The sequence below is a fragment of the Ceratotherium simum genome, chromosome 2 (genome assembly GCF_057802395.1).
Source record: "Ceratotherium simum simum isolate JZ-2026a chromosome 2, ASM5780239v1, whole genome shotgun sequence".
NCBI classification, from domain to species: domain Eukaryota; kingdom Metazoa; phylum Chordata; class Mammalia; order Perissodactyla; family Rhinocerotidae; genus Ceratotherium; species Ceratotherium simum.
Genome location: NC_141901.1, coordinates 46283389 through 46296737, shown reverse-complemented (window position 1 = coordinate 46296737; position 13349 = coordinate 46283389). Strand labels below are relative to the sequence as shown.

Below are 13349 nucleotides of genomic sequence, written 5' to 3'. Positions count from 1 at the left end.
TGTTTGCATTCATGGGAAGTCTCCATCCATATCTGGTTTGCCCACATTCCTAGGCTGTAGATCCATAGGGCTACCATCTGAGAAGCACTTTCTCTTTGGAGGGTCCTAACTTCAATTTATATCTATCTCTTTTGCAACATAGTATCCCTGAGAACTGCTCTTCTTTCAGCTGTATTCTGCTTGCCTTCATAGCCTCTCACCAGCATTTCACTGAATTTGCAAATGCCTTGAGGGTGATAAATAAATGGCAAGCAATAGGATATAGTTGAGCATATGAGGAAGCCATTTGGTGTAAAAATAATTTGGCCTGAGCTTGTTTTTCCAAAAGGGCCTGTCACCTTTGAACATGCATTGTATATCTGCTTTACCATGTCCCAAAGACAAGAACAAATGCCCTTAAGATAAGGATGCAACTTCCCCCACGTTGTCATTTCCTTAAGGATAAGCATTTCTCCCTAAGCTAGGATTTCATTGCTGTGCTCATCCTGTGACCACCCAACTCGAGACAACAGACCTGCTACCCACCATGCCCACTGAGACAGCAGACCTGCTCCCTGCTGTGTCCGTCAATCGTTATGCTGACAGGGCAATCTGAAAGGGCAACCTCGTGACTATTGTAAAAGGGACATTGAAATCATATGTGATACATGCTCTTTGACGGTATATAACCTCTCTGTACAGCCCACTTCTTTGGTGCCCTTCCTTCCTTGGGAAGGAAGGCCCCGGGCTATGTTCTCAAATTTGGCTTATAATAAACTCACCCCAATTTTGATTTATAGATTGATTATGGATTATTTGCGCCGACAAGGGGAAAACTTTTATCAAGTGTTCAGCTCACTTCCCAATGCACTGTAGGATCTTGGCTCCTCACCTCTGAATACCTGTACAGCTCCACAAACCTTCCCCACCCTCTCTCCACCCCCTACCCTTCCACCCCTAGCCAGCCCCCCATGAGATTACTTAACGTACTGTTAGGTACGTGTTGTCTTCTCTGACTCTTAACAGCTGCTCTCTCCCCAGCTTCTCAGCCTCTTGTCCCTTACCAAGAATTGGCAAACGCCCTGAAGGGAAAAGGCAGAGACTTAGTTTCATTCCAATGAACTTCTCTCTGGAACTGGCTCTGTGTGTCCTAGCTGCATTGGTAGCTTTCCAAAGACTTCAAACAGAATTCCTTTAAACCAGATTTTATCTACTTATCTTCAGGGTATGTGCTAGCTTGCTACAGATACTCCATAATAACTGAAAGGGGAAATCTACAAATTCCAGGTAAATTAAATTTTTCTACTATGATTTCTTAAGAACAACAAAAAAGAAGGGGTCACTGGTACATACTTGGACTTTTCTTATATTACTTGGATAAGTCTGATTGGATATTAAAAGCTCTTACTAGAATCTTGTGCAAAAGATTGTCTACCATAAGCTAAACAATCATGCCTGTCCAAGGTCCAAAGGTTTGATGGAGTTGGATCCAGTCCCCTGCTGCACTGTCTGTGCTTCATTTAGATCTCTATCATACCTTTCAAGTAACCAGTTTTCCAGATGCTGCTCATTAATATGGGGGAGAAGAGGCCAACCAAATCATTTAAAATTCTTGATTTATTATAGTGAATGTTGAAAATCAGCAGTGGTGCACTTAGCACTGGAAACAAAAGTCTTAATAATAACAGCTTCCTCAGAGCTCTACTGTGTGACCAGCATGGTTCCTCAGTGCTTTACTGTGTAATAATTTATTTAGTTCAAATAACAACCCTGAGATAGCGTAGTTTATTAAGATCCCTTGTTGCAAAGGAGAACACTGAGGCACTGACAGGCTGAGCTAATTTCCCAAGGGTCCCAGCCCTGTGAGCGTGAGAGCCAGCACTCAGACCTGGGCAGTGTACCTCCAGAGCCCTTGTTCTTGGCCATCATGCACAGTGGTAACTGGGAAGACTTCACTGAGATTGGCATCCCCTTCTTCTGGCTCAACCTCCAAGATTTTGAAGAGAAAAAGATTAAAAGTAAAGCCTACAAAACACTCAGGACTAATTAGTGAAATAGAGAAGGAGAGGAGAAAGAGCAAACAAAACCATTTAGTCTTCCCCAGAAACAGACTCCAGGCTCCAGGGATGATGCAATCGCATCTCCCAACAAGAAGTGTATACGGGCCTTGATTCTTTTTAAAGTTCTGAACAAGGGAGCTCCCTAGAGGGGTTCACAGAAAAAGGTGACAGTGCCTTTTGTGTTCAAAGTGTAGAGGAGACAGCTGAACACTCCCAATTTCTTGACTTAGAGCAAGAGGGATCGATCACTCCTGGAGTGACAAGGGGGAGGGAGGATATCCCGTAAAAATGAGACAAAATCATGTTTTCCAAACTTCATGAAATAGCATAGCACTTTCATATTTGGCCATATCTATGTACCTTTACCATTGATACTGAATGTTTTCTTTATATTAATTCACTTTTTACTTAGAAAAAAATATTACTACCATGACTGAAATACCAGAGTAAATAAATTATCATAAGCAGGATGTAACTGAAAAAAAAATAAAGACAAAGGAAACAGAAGCGTTATTATAGTAAAATAATATTAAAATATTTTGAAATACAAGTTATAATATAATGAGTTGACATAAACTATAATAGGCAATTTAATTCTCATAACAGCAATTCGAAGTATATATTATCTCCATTGTTACAGAGGAGAAAGCTGAAATGCAAGAAATTCAAAACTTAGCTTATATGTGGAAGAGCCAAGGTCTAACCAAAGTCTATCAGATGCCAAAGCCCCATAATTAATGTCCTATAAGATTTAAAATAGATGTTGAATTACAGTGTTCTGACAATATTGTAATGAGCTTTCACAGTTGGAGAGGAAGATGAGAAAACATTTTCCATCAGTCTCTGGTCAGGGGTCTTTGCTGAGGAGGCAGAGTGGGTAGCAATGAAGCAGAGCTCATGAGCCTCCACAAGCGTTTCCTTGAGGCCTGGGCAGTGGCAGCCTTCAGAGTAAGCTAGAGCAACTCTGGGGTTGTAGTGATCAACGTAAGAAAACTCTGGTTATGCCCAGTTTACCGCTGCCCTGCAGTAGCCAGTGCATGGAAGGGTTCTTCTTTACTGGCCAAAGGAAAATACTAATGTCCTCCTCTTAGCCACGACCCAGGGACCCCTATAGATCAGTATAGACCCAGGAGCTGCTGGCACTAAAGATGAACTAAATAAACTAAAATGAATTTAATGGTGAGTGAGAAGTCAGAACTTAGAAATCAAAAATCTTACGTGCAACTAACTAAACTAGAGGAATGAGCTAGATCTGCATTTTCCAGTATGCTGGTCACTAGAAACATGTGGTAACTGAGCATTTGGAATGTGGCTAGTGCGATTGAGATACTGAATTTTTAATCTTATTTAATTTTAACTAATTTAAATAGCCACATGTGGCTAGTGGCTACAGTACAGGACAGCACAGGTTAAAGAATAACCATTATACCATAAAATCATCTGCTTTATTTCCTTGTAGCAATAAACACATTTCGTAAGATCTCACACTTAATAACAATTCCAAATGGCTTTCTCCACCTGCTCAGATACAGGTGAATGGCAGTTCAGTCCCGGGGGCCGTCTCTCCTGCTGCCTTTGCCTCCTCATTGGATCCCCACACCTCCACCAAGGGATTGGGAACCTCAGCCAGTCCTGCTTTCTCACAGACGGGGTCTCGGCTATTGTGGCTGGTCACAGAGCTCTACTCAAGTGGTGGCTTCACGTCTTCCCTCCCAAGTTTGACTGATATCGCTGTAGCACGGTGTTGGCCCAAATGTTGTGCACTGAGGAGCTGCTATGTTTTTGAAGGCACCAGAGCAAGTCAGTGATTCCAGGCTCTGGTTGTTGGCAGACCACAAAGAGCTATGCAATCTTTGTGTGGATTAGGTGAGGAGTAAGATGGTCATGGCAGCAATCGCCGGCCAGTGGTAGAATTTTTGTCCCATATCCAGGACCTTGGATTTGATTCCCAAAAAGGGTGTTTTACTGAATTTTGGAAAGCTAATTTCTCTATTGCACAGACAAGGCTGCAGTATAAGGAAGTCACAGAAACGATGTCCTTAGAGGACACAGAAGGAAAAAGTTTACCGGTAGGACATGAATGGTGGTGGAGAGGCCTCAACCTTCAACAGGAGCCAAATGGCTAAGCCCAGGGAAGCTCTGGCACCTCAGGGGCTTCAATTCTACCTGCCACTTCCCCTTCATTCCCCAAGTGCCTCCTGAGAGCAAAAGAGTGTTCTGGGACAAAGCAAAAGCACGCGGGTCTCCAAGACCCCTCAGAAGCAGGGGGTGAGGCCACAAGGAGCAGAATGCAGAAGCAAAGTGGTTTAAACACAGAGAGAATTACAACGGGTTTGTTAATCATACACTGACTGGGAACTGGCTTTATTTAAAGCCTAAGACATACCTGTCTTCCAATGGTTGAAGGACTAAATTTTCCATGGAAGTATGTCAAACCCAGAATATATTTTCAATCTGGCTATGATGTATATACAGAGGTTAATATGAAAATTGTATTTAAATATTAGTAGTAAATAAGGGTCTTTGAATGAGTTATCTCACACAAGTTTACCCATAAAAAAGAGAGACAGTTGTTAGAATGTTGTCAAATAAGTAGAAAGACAAAAGTATGGGGACATCAAAAATATCACAATAAATATTTGAACCTACTTGGTGTTTTGGGAGGTTATTAATTATTGATTCAATTCTTTATTAGTTATATATCTATTAGGATTATCTATTTCTCCTTGTGTGAGTTTTCATAGATTGTGTCTTTTAAGAAACTGGTCCATTTCACCTAAGTTATCAATTTTGTGGGCATAGAGTTTTTCATAATATTCCTTTATTTCCCTTTTAATGTCCATGGAATCAGAAGTGATGGGCTCTTTCATTTCTTATATTAGTAATTTGTGCCTTCTCTCTCTTTTTTTTTTATTAGTTAGCCTGTTTAGAGGTTTATCAATTTTATCTTCTCAAAGAGCCAGCTTTTGGCTTTGTTGCTCTTCTCTACTGTTTTCCTGTTTTCAATTTCATTGATTTCTGCTCTGATTTTTATTATTTCTTTTATTCTACTTACCTAGGATTTAATTTGCTCTTCTTTTTGTAGTTTCCTAAGGTGAACCTACTTTGCATCCTAGCATAGGCTTAACCAGGACGATAAATTTCATTATCAGTTTGGCAAACCTTAGCTAATCAAGTATCCTTTTAATTACTTTTCTTCACTTATAACAAATATACAGTACACTGTGTCCAGTTAAAAGACTTTAGTAATGTAAATCACCACGCAGACTAAAGTGTAGTACATTTCTGGACTACAGAAAATTTCTGCATGCTTCTTGCCAGGCAACACTCCACAGAGTTAGCCTTTTATAAACTTCTATCACCATATATTAGTTTTGCTTGTTCTTTGCTTTCACATAAATGGAATCAGAAAGTATATACTCTGGGGCTTTTTGGGGAGGGGGGAATAATCTGACTTTTTTCGGTCAAAACTATACTATGAGATTCATCCATGTTTTTTCATATAGTTCTTTATTGTTGTGTGTATTCCATCATATGAATATATCACAATATATTTATTCTGCTGTGTTGGACATTTGAGTTCTTTCCAGATTAGAGTCATTTTGAATAAAACTATTATGAATATTTTCACATGCCTTTTGGTAAACATATGCACACATTTCTCTAGGGCAGTGTTCTTCAATAGAAATATAATGCTGGCCACAAATGTAATTTTACATTTTCTAGTAGCCACATCAAAAAAGTGGAAAGAAACAAGTAAAATAATTTTAATAATATATTTTATTTAGCTTGATATATCCAAAATATTACCATTTCAACACGTGACACTAGCCACATTTCAAGTGCTCAATAGCCATATGTGGCTAGTGACTATCATGTTAGACAGCATGGTTCTAGGGTATTTAGCTAAAATTGGACTTGTTGGGTGACAGCACATATATATATATATATAAACATATATGATTATGTCTCTATATTTGTATCTATAGTCACCTTTAGTAGAGACTGCCAAATAATTTTCCAAAGTTGTTGAACCAAACTACACTCCCACCAGAAGTCAACAGGAGTTCCCAATGTTCCACATTCTGCCAACCTTTGGAAGTGTCATTTGGTTTTTCGTTTTGTTTTTTTGGTCAGGTTATTGAAATATGATTTACATAGAGTAAAATTCAACAACATTAGATCATGCTACATTTCCTTCAATGACATCGTATCTCTGCAAAGCTGAGTTTTGGTGGTTGCTGGGTAAAAAGCAAGTATCCCATGAAAATCAATGTGGAACAGGAATTAAGGATGGCAGTTTGAGAAACTGTACAGTGTCCAACAGGTACATTCATCCCATTAGTAAGTAATTGGGGCCATTTATGAAATAAAATATTGCTTTTCTTTCAATTTATGTGTGTTATTTTTTCAAATGGCTACTTAAGTTGTTGGAACATAAATACTTATTAAGTTGTTTAAAAGTAACTACTTAATAACCGGAACTGCCAGGTATTTGTTTTGGCCTAGGGGCACTGTGAAAAATTTCTGATATACTAACAGTGCCATGAAGCAAGAAAGTATGAGAATCTCTGCTTTATAATGTGTTTCTTATGAAAAGCATGCAGTTGAGTTGCTTTTTTTTTTTAACCTAGTTTGAACATCTCTGCCTTCTACATGTGCTGTTTAGTCCATGTACATTTTTTTAATAGATGTTCTATTTTTTTTATTATTTTATTTTATTTTTTTGCCCCAAAGTCCCAGTAGATAGTTGTATGTCATAGCTGCACATCCTTCTAGTTGCTGTATGTGGGACGTGGCCTCAGCATGGCCGGAGAAGCGGTGCGTCGGTGCGCGCCTGGGATCTGTACCCAGGCCGCCAGCAGGGGAGCTCGCGCACTTAACGGCTAAGCCACAGGGGAGGCCGTCCATGTACATTTAATGTAATTGTTGAGATGTTTGGGTCTAAGCATAGCACATTTATATTTCATTTATATTTTGCCCTCTGTTCCTTGTTTTTCTGATCCTCATTTCCTGCCTTTTTTGGGGTGAATCAAGTAGTTTGTAGTATCCTACTTTATCTCTTCTATTGGCTTTTTAGTAGTTTTTCTAAAGATTAAAATATGCATCTTAATTTATCACAGTCTGGTTTCAAAAATGTTTTAGTACTTAATTACAATGTAAGAAGCTTAAAACAGTATAAATTTTGTTAGCCCTTTCCTCACTTGGTGCTCTTATTGTCATATATTTTAATTTTTTATATGTTATACACCCAATACATTGTTATTATATGATACAGCATAATATTAAGTTATATATACATTTTTTTTTTCACTTTAAACAGTTCTTTCCTTACAGGCATGCATAATAGAAAAGTTATTTGTATTTACCCACATATTTATACTTAACCAGTTCTCTTCATTTCATTCTCTAGATCCAGGCTTACATATCGTGTCGTTTTCTTTCAACCTAAAGAACTTTTAGTATTTCAAGTAGTACAGACCTGCTGGAAATAAATTCTCTCAGCTTTTTCTGCCTGAAAATATCTTTATTTCATCTTTATTTTTGGAAATTATTAATACTTTTTTGTGTGTGTGTGAGGAAGATCAGCCCTTCTCTGCCAATTCTCCTCTTTTTTTTGCTGAGGAAGACTGGCCCTGGGCTAACATCCATGTCCATCTTCCTCCACTTTATATGGGACGCCTCCACAGCATGGCTTGCCAAGCAGTGCGTCGGTGCGCCTGGGATCTGATCCAGCGAACCCCGGGCCACTGCAGTGGAGCTTGCACACCTAACCGCTTGTGCCTATTTTTGGAAATTATTAATGCCAGATATAGAATTCTAAATTAGTAGTTTTCTCTCTTTCAGCTATGTATGAATGACATTCATTTAGGTTCATTCATTTCCAGTAAGACTTCAGCCATCATTCTTATCTTTGTCCTCTGTAGGTAATACATCCTTTCTTTGGCTGCTTTTAAGATTTTTCTCTTTATCACTGATTTTTAGCAGTTTCATTATGATATATGTAAGTATAGTTTTCTTTATTTTTATCCTGCTTGGGGTTCTCTGAGTTTTTTGGATCTATTGATTGATATTTTTCATCTATTTTGAAAAATTTTTGGCTGTTATCTGTTCAAATATTTCTTCTGCCTTATTCTATTTTCTCTCTCATTCTGGAATTCCAATTACACATTTATCAGATCATTTTATATTGTTCCATATATTTCAGATATTCTGTTATGCTTTCTTTTTATTCCCCTTTATTGTTCTGTTTCTGTTGGACAATTGCTATCAGCTCATCTTTAAGTTCACCTTTCTATATTTTGTTGTGCGTAGTCTTTTGTTAATGCCATTAAATATATTCCTGATTTCTGATATTATTTGTTTTATTTATATTTCCATTTTGTTACTTTTTATGGTTTTTCATTTCTCTGTTGAAATCCTCTACCTGATCACATGTATTGTCTACGTTTTGTTTGCTAGGTCATTTAACATATTTCTTATGTTTATTTTCAAGTCCTTGTCTAATCGTCCAGCATCTAGGCCACCTGGCGGTTGTCTCTATTGATTAATTTTTCTCTCGATTATGTCACTTTTTTTGCTTCGTTGTGCCTTTTGTAACTTTTTAATATATACCAGACTTTATATATATATATTTATATAATATATATATAACTTTAATATATACAGTGTGTATGACAGAACAGTAAAGTCAGAATATATTTACTCCCAGGTATGGACATACCCATTTTTCTATCAGGCCTCTAGTGTGGAGGGCTGAATTAATCAAATGTCTTGAGCCAGATTGGTTTTGTTTAATTAATTACATTCAGTTTTCTACTCACTTCAAATGTCTGGAAATAGGATCAGCACTTGTTTTTTCAGCAAGGTTTGGGGGCGAGGGCGGAGTCTCATAGGACTGAATCCTTAACCTACAGAATCTGTGCTATCTCCAGGTAAATAGGGTCAGAATTGAGTTGAATTCTTGGACACCCAACTGGTGTCACAGGGAATTGCTTGGTGCAAGGAAAAACTTCCACACATTTGGTGACTAGAAGTGTCACAAGTGAAGTGTTCTGTGTGAGTAGAAAGGAGACTCACAGAGAAGAAATACACAGTAGGGAAGAACTGGGTTTTCCCTACACAGGTGGAAAGCTGATGTTTTTCCTATTTAATAAGAAATTTGGAATCCACTTTATACCCAATTTTCCAGTCAGCCTAGGTCTAAAGAGGAGAATAGGGCTCAAAATCAGTTTGATCAACGTTAGCTAACAAGGTGAAATTTTTGATTGACTGATTGATCAATTTTTTAAGTCTTTACTTCAAAAAGGTAAAATAGCTTTTGTATAGATGGTCGGTAAATAGTAAAGGGCAATTTCACTTTCCTGGACTATTCTAGGTAACACATTAATGCTAATCTGTGGATCTGTAAAGCTTGAGCTCTTTTATTTATTTGAACCAAAGTCAGTGATAAGTTATGGATCACATGTTCTAGTTTAAGAACAATGAACCAGAGTAGAAATTCTCATACATTACGAACTGGTGAAATTCATAATCTTGGATCAGATCCTTAACATGTTAGGTTCTTAATAATATATGTCACTGCCTTTTTTTTTTTTTATTAGTTAGAATGGCCAGATGAACAGGGCCCAGGTAGCATTTTGATTTGGTGATCATGGGAAAGTCATTTGACTACTCAAAAAGAATTATTTCAGGGATACACATAGGAAAGGCACAGAATAATTATCTATGAAAACAGAAAGGAGCCAAATACTCTCTGAACATTTTAAGCATATATAGTAAAATTTCTCTTTTCATTCTAGAAATACTTAATTGCTCTTATTTTCAATTCATATAAGTGATTATTAGTATGCATACACCAATCTGGGCAGTACCTCCTTTGAATTTTTAGAGACCTAACTTGTCTATATCCTCCAGAAGACAATTTATATTTATACAATGGAAAAATTTCCTAAAATTAATTAAATTAATTAAAAATTTCCCCTAATTGTGGAAAGTACCAGCATTTAAAATGGAAAAGAGGCAATGGCATTTATTAAAATGCTTATCAGCGAGGAAAATAAAAGGAAATAATTAAGCACCATTAGGTGTTTGGAGAAGACTCGTTGCCGAAAATCTGAGTAATTCTGTGATACCCTTTTCAGCTCAGCAGGACTTTCTCAGGAATTTCCTTTGCACTATGGTCACTGAATTTTATTCATTTTTTTTAAATTCCTTTTAAAAGGATTTTTGTCTTTTTTAAATAAAAGGATGAATTAGCTTACAGTTCTGGAAATGATTAAATCTTGGTTTATATAATTGTCAGAAGCCCTTCTTTTACTGACTTAATTGCCTTATTGTGATGAGATAAATATCTTTTCCCTCCTTTCTTTACCCTGAATCAAACAGTTGTGAAGTTATTCTATCATTTAGGAACTTCAGTATACTAAGAAAGCAGATTATTGAATACCAGAAATTCAGTTTTCTTTCTGTTCTGATATCCCCTTTATGTAGAGCAATTTATTCAAGTCAAGTGTTTTTAAGGGAGAATCATCGTGTATTGAGATTATTCTTGTTACAGATAGTCCACTTTTGCAGATATTGACACTTATTGGGCCCATAGGATTTTCTCTAGTATTAGATAAGATGTGAACAACTTCTCAACACTGCAGACTCAAATATCAGGAAATACCAAAAACCTTGGGACAAACAAATAGCCAATCAAAAAAGACTCACAGACTAGATTAGCTGTCATCTACCATCTAACAGAGAATGGATTCCTGTGAACCGCGACCCAACAGAGACCATATCCAGATGTTCATTTCATAAAATCAAAACCAGAATTCTACATTGATACCACTGATGGGAGAAAATAATTGACAATGCACAAAGGCGAGAGAAAAAAGACTTGTCCACGAATTACACTTAGTGTGTAAAAGCCAAAGAGCTCAATTTCTGCTCCTGAGATTCAGTAGAAGAACTGAGGGAATGTGAGCCAATATCTCTAACAGTCCAGGTCTGTACAAGGTGCCTGTCAGGTGCAGGATTCTACTGGCTACAATGATGTGTCTCAGGTATGTGAATTTTTGTGGAAATAGCCCAAAAACACTGTCAAGGAATAATATAGAGTCGGTGTGATGGTTAATTTTATGTGTCAACTTGGCTAGGCCACAGTACCCAGACATTTGGTCAAATATTATTCTAGATGTTTCCATGAAGATATGTTTAGATGAGATTAACATTTAAATCAATAGACTTTGAGTAAAGCAGATTGCCCTCCATAAGGTATATGGGCTTCATCCAATCCGTTGAAGGCCAATTGACCTTCTGAAAGAAGAGGAAAATTTGTCAGCAGACCACCTTTGGCCTCATACTGTACCTCTTCCGTGGGTCTCCAGCTTGCCATCCTACCCTGCAAAGGTAAAGTCTGCACAACCTTGTGAGTCAATTCCTTAAAATAAATATCTCTCTTTCTTACTCTATCTATCTATCTATAAATGCCAAGGGTGAATTTGTATGTCGTCTATATTAGTTCTATATTGGTTCTGTTTCTCTGAGAACCCTGACTAATATAGACAACATACAAATTCACCCTTGGCATTTATAGAGAAAGGGGAAGAGGAACAAATGTCTGGGACCACTGAGTTTTTTCTCCCTCTGAGTAAGCTGCTGGCACAAAGCTATTAAAGAGGCTACTCTGGCCAGTCTTCTCTGGACCTGGTTGACTAGGTCGCCACAGAAATCAGTTACAGTTATACAAAACATTTTGGAAGTTTAGCTGAGGAGCAGATACAGAGATCTACTACTGCTTAATGCCCACCATGTCATCCATTGTACCCCGCCCCCTTAGTTAAGTCGGGGGGGACAACACTCTTTATTAGAATATCATAGATGTATAGAAAGTTTGCTGTGCTAGCAAGGGTATGAGGAAAAGGATTGTCTGAGTTAGAAAAATAAATTGAACTATAAATTGGTATCCCTCCCATGGAAGTCAAATTCACAGGGTTTATTATTCAAATTAAAAAACATATACTGTAACCACTATGATGGAGCAATTGCACTTCTAGGACTCTATCCTATAGAAATACTTGCACAAGCAGCAAAAGATATACGTACAAGGATGATGACTTCAGCATTATTTGTAACCGTAAAATCATAGAACCAAGTTGCTTTAAAAAACAAACAAACATGTAAAGGGTTAAACAATGGCACAAAAAGGAAGAAATGCCTTTATCAAAAATAATGCAGAGGATAATGATAATGATGATTATGACTCTATTGATAACATTATTGATTGAGCAATTACTAAATCCAGGCATATCCTGCTGGTGGGTACTGTTATACAGTTGGAAAAAAATTGAAGTACGTACAATTTACTATTAGCCCAAAGAAGAGAAACAAGGTTTCATTCCGGAACCTATGCACTTGAGCCCAGATTATGTTAGTTCTCTCTTGTTCCTTGTTCCTAGGAACTTCCGTGTCCCCCAATATTTCTTCTGCAAGGATGTGAGAGCACAAAAACTGGCTATTACAATAAGTGGGCATTATACGTAAAACGTCCACCCCGTCCCTGGGTGGGCTCGAACCACCAACCTTTCGGTTAACAGCCGAACGCGCTAACCGATTGCGCCACAGAGACACCTCGCAGGCCTCCGATTTTCATTGTAATATTGAGTGATGTGTCACTAAACCCGAGTAGATACCAGCCTCCTTCTGTTAAACGACTGGGCAGGCTCCAAAGCCTCAGAAAACAAAACAAATAAAGCGACAAAACAAGTTGTTCGTCACATTTGAAACCAGTGCGCTGGGTAATTCCGAAACTAGGGCGTCGGAATGGCCTAGCCCCGCCTTGCCTCTAACCAGCTTCAGAAGCCAGCGCCGCCGGAGACCCCCGGATCGGCGACGCCCCCCCACGCCCCTCCCCCGGCATGAGCCGAAGGGGCCCAAGGGAAGCTGAATGCCCAGAGCACTCAGTTAGGACTTGTTGAATTAATGCATTTGAGAGTCTGAACATACAAAAGGACAAAGGCTAGATCGTATAGAAAAATAGAACTCTGATTCACAACCTGCAGCCACCTGCTCAGGAGATCAACTCTTTATCTACAATTAACCACCCAGGAAACCATCCTGCTATATGTTATTTTGTAGGAAGTCACGCTGTTATCTCCAGTAACAATCCAGGAAGCTAAACAATAACTTCTGGAACAATTGGTTCAAAATGGCCAGGACTCGATTAATAACTGACAGCTTCCCTAATTTTTGTCCCCATTGCAACTTAGGACCAACCAGAGAAAGCCAAACATGCACCCCCGACCAGTCATACAGGATGCC

At 38.2% G+C, this 13349-nt stretch overlaps 1 non-coding gene across 1 annotated transcript; it reads right to left on the bottom strand.

Annotated features, from left to right (window-relative positions):
- Positions 1 to 12583: 12583 nt before the first annotated feature.
- Positions 12584 to 12657, bottom strand: TRNAN-GUU (transfer RNA asparagine (anticodon GUU)). Its single transcript has one exon. It is a non-coding gene; the product is annotated as a tRNA-Asn (tRNA).
- Between the last annotated feature and the right edge of the window lie 692 nt (positions 12658 to 13349).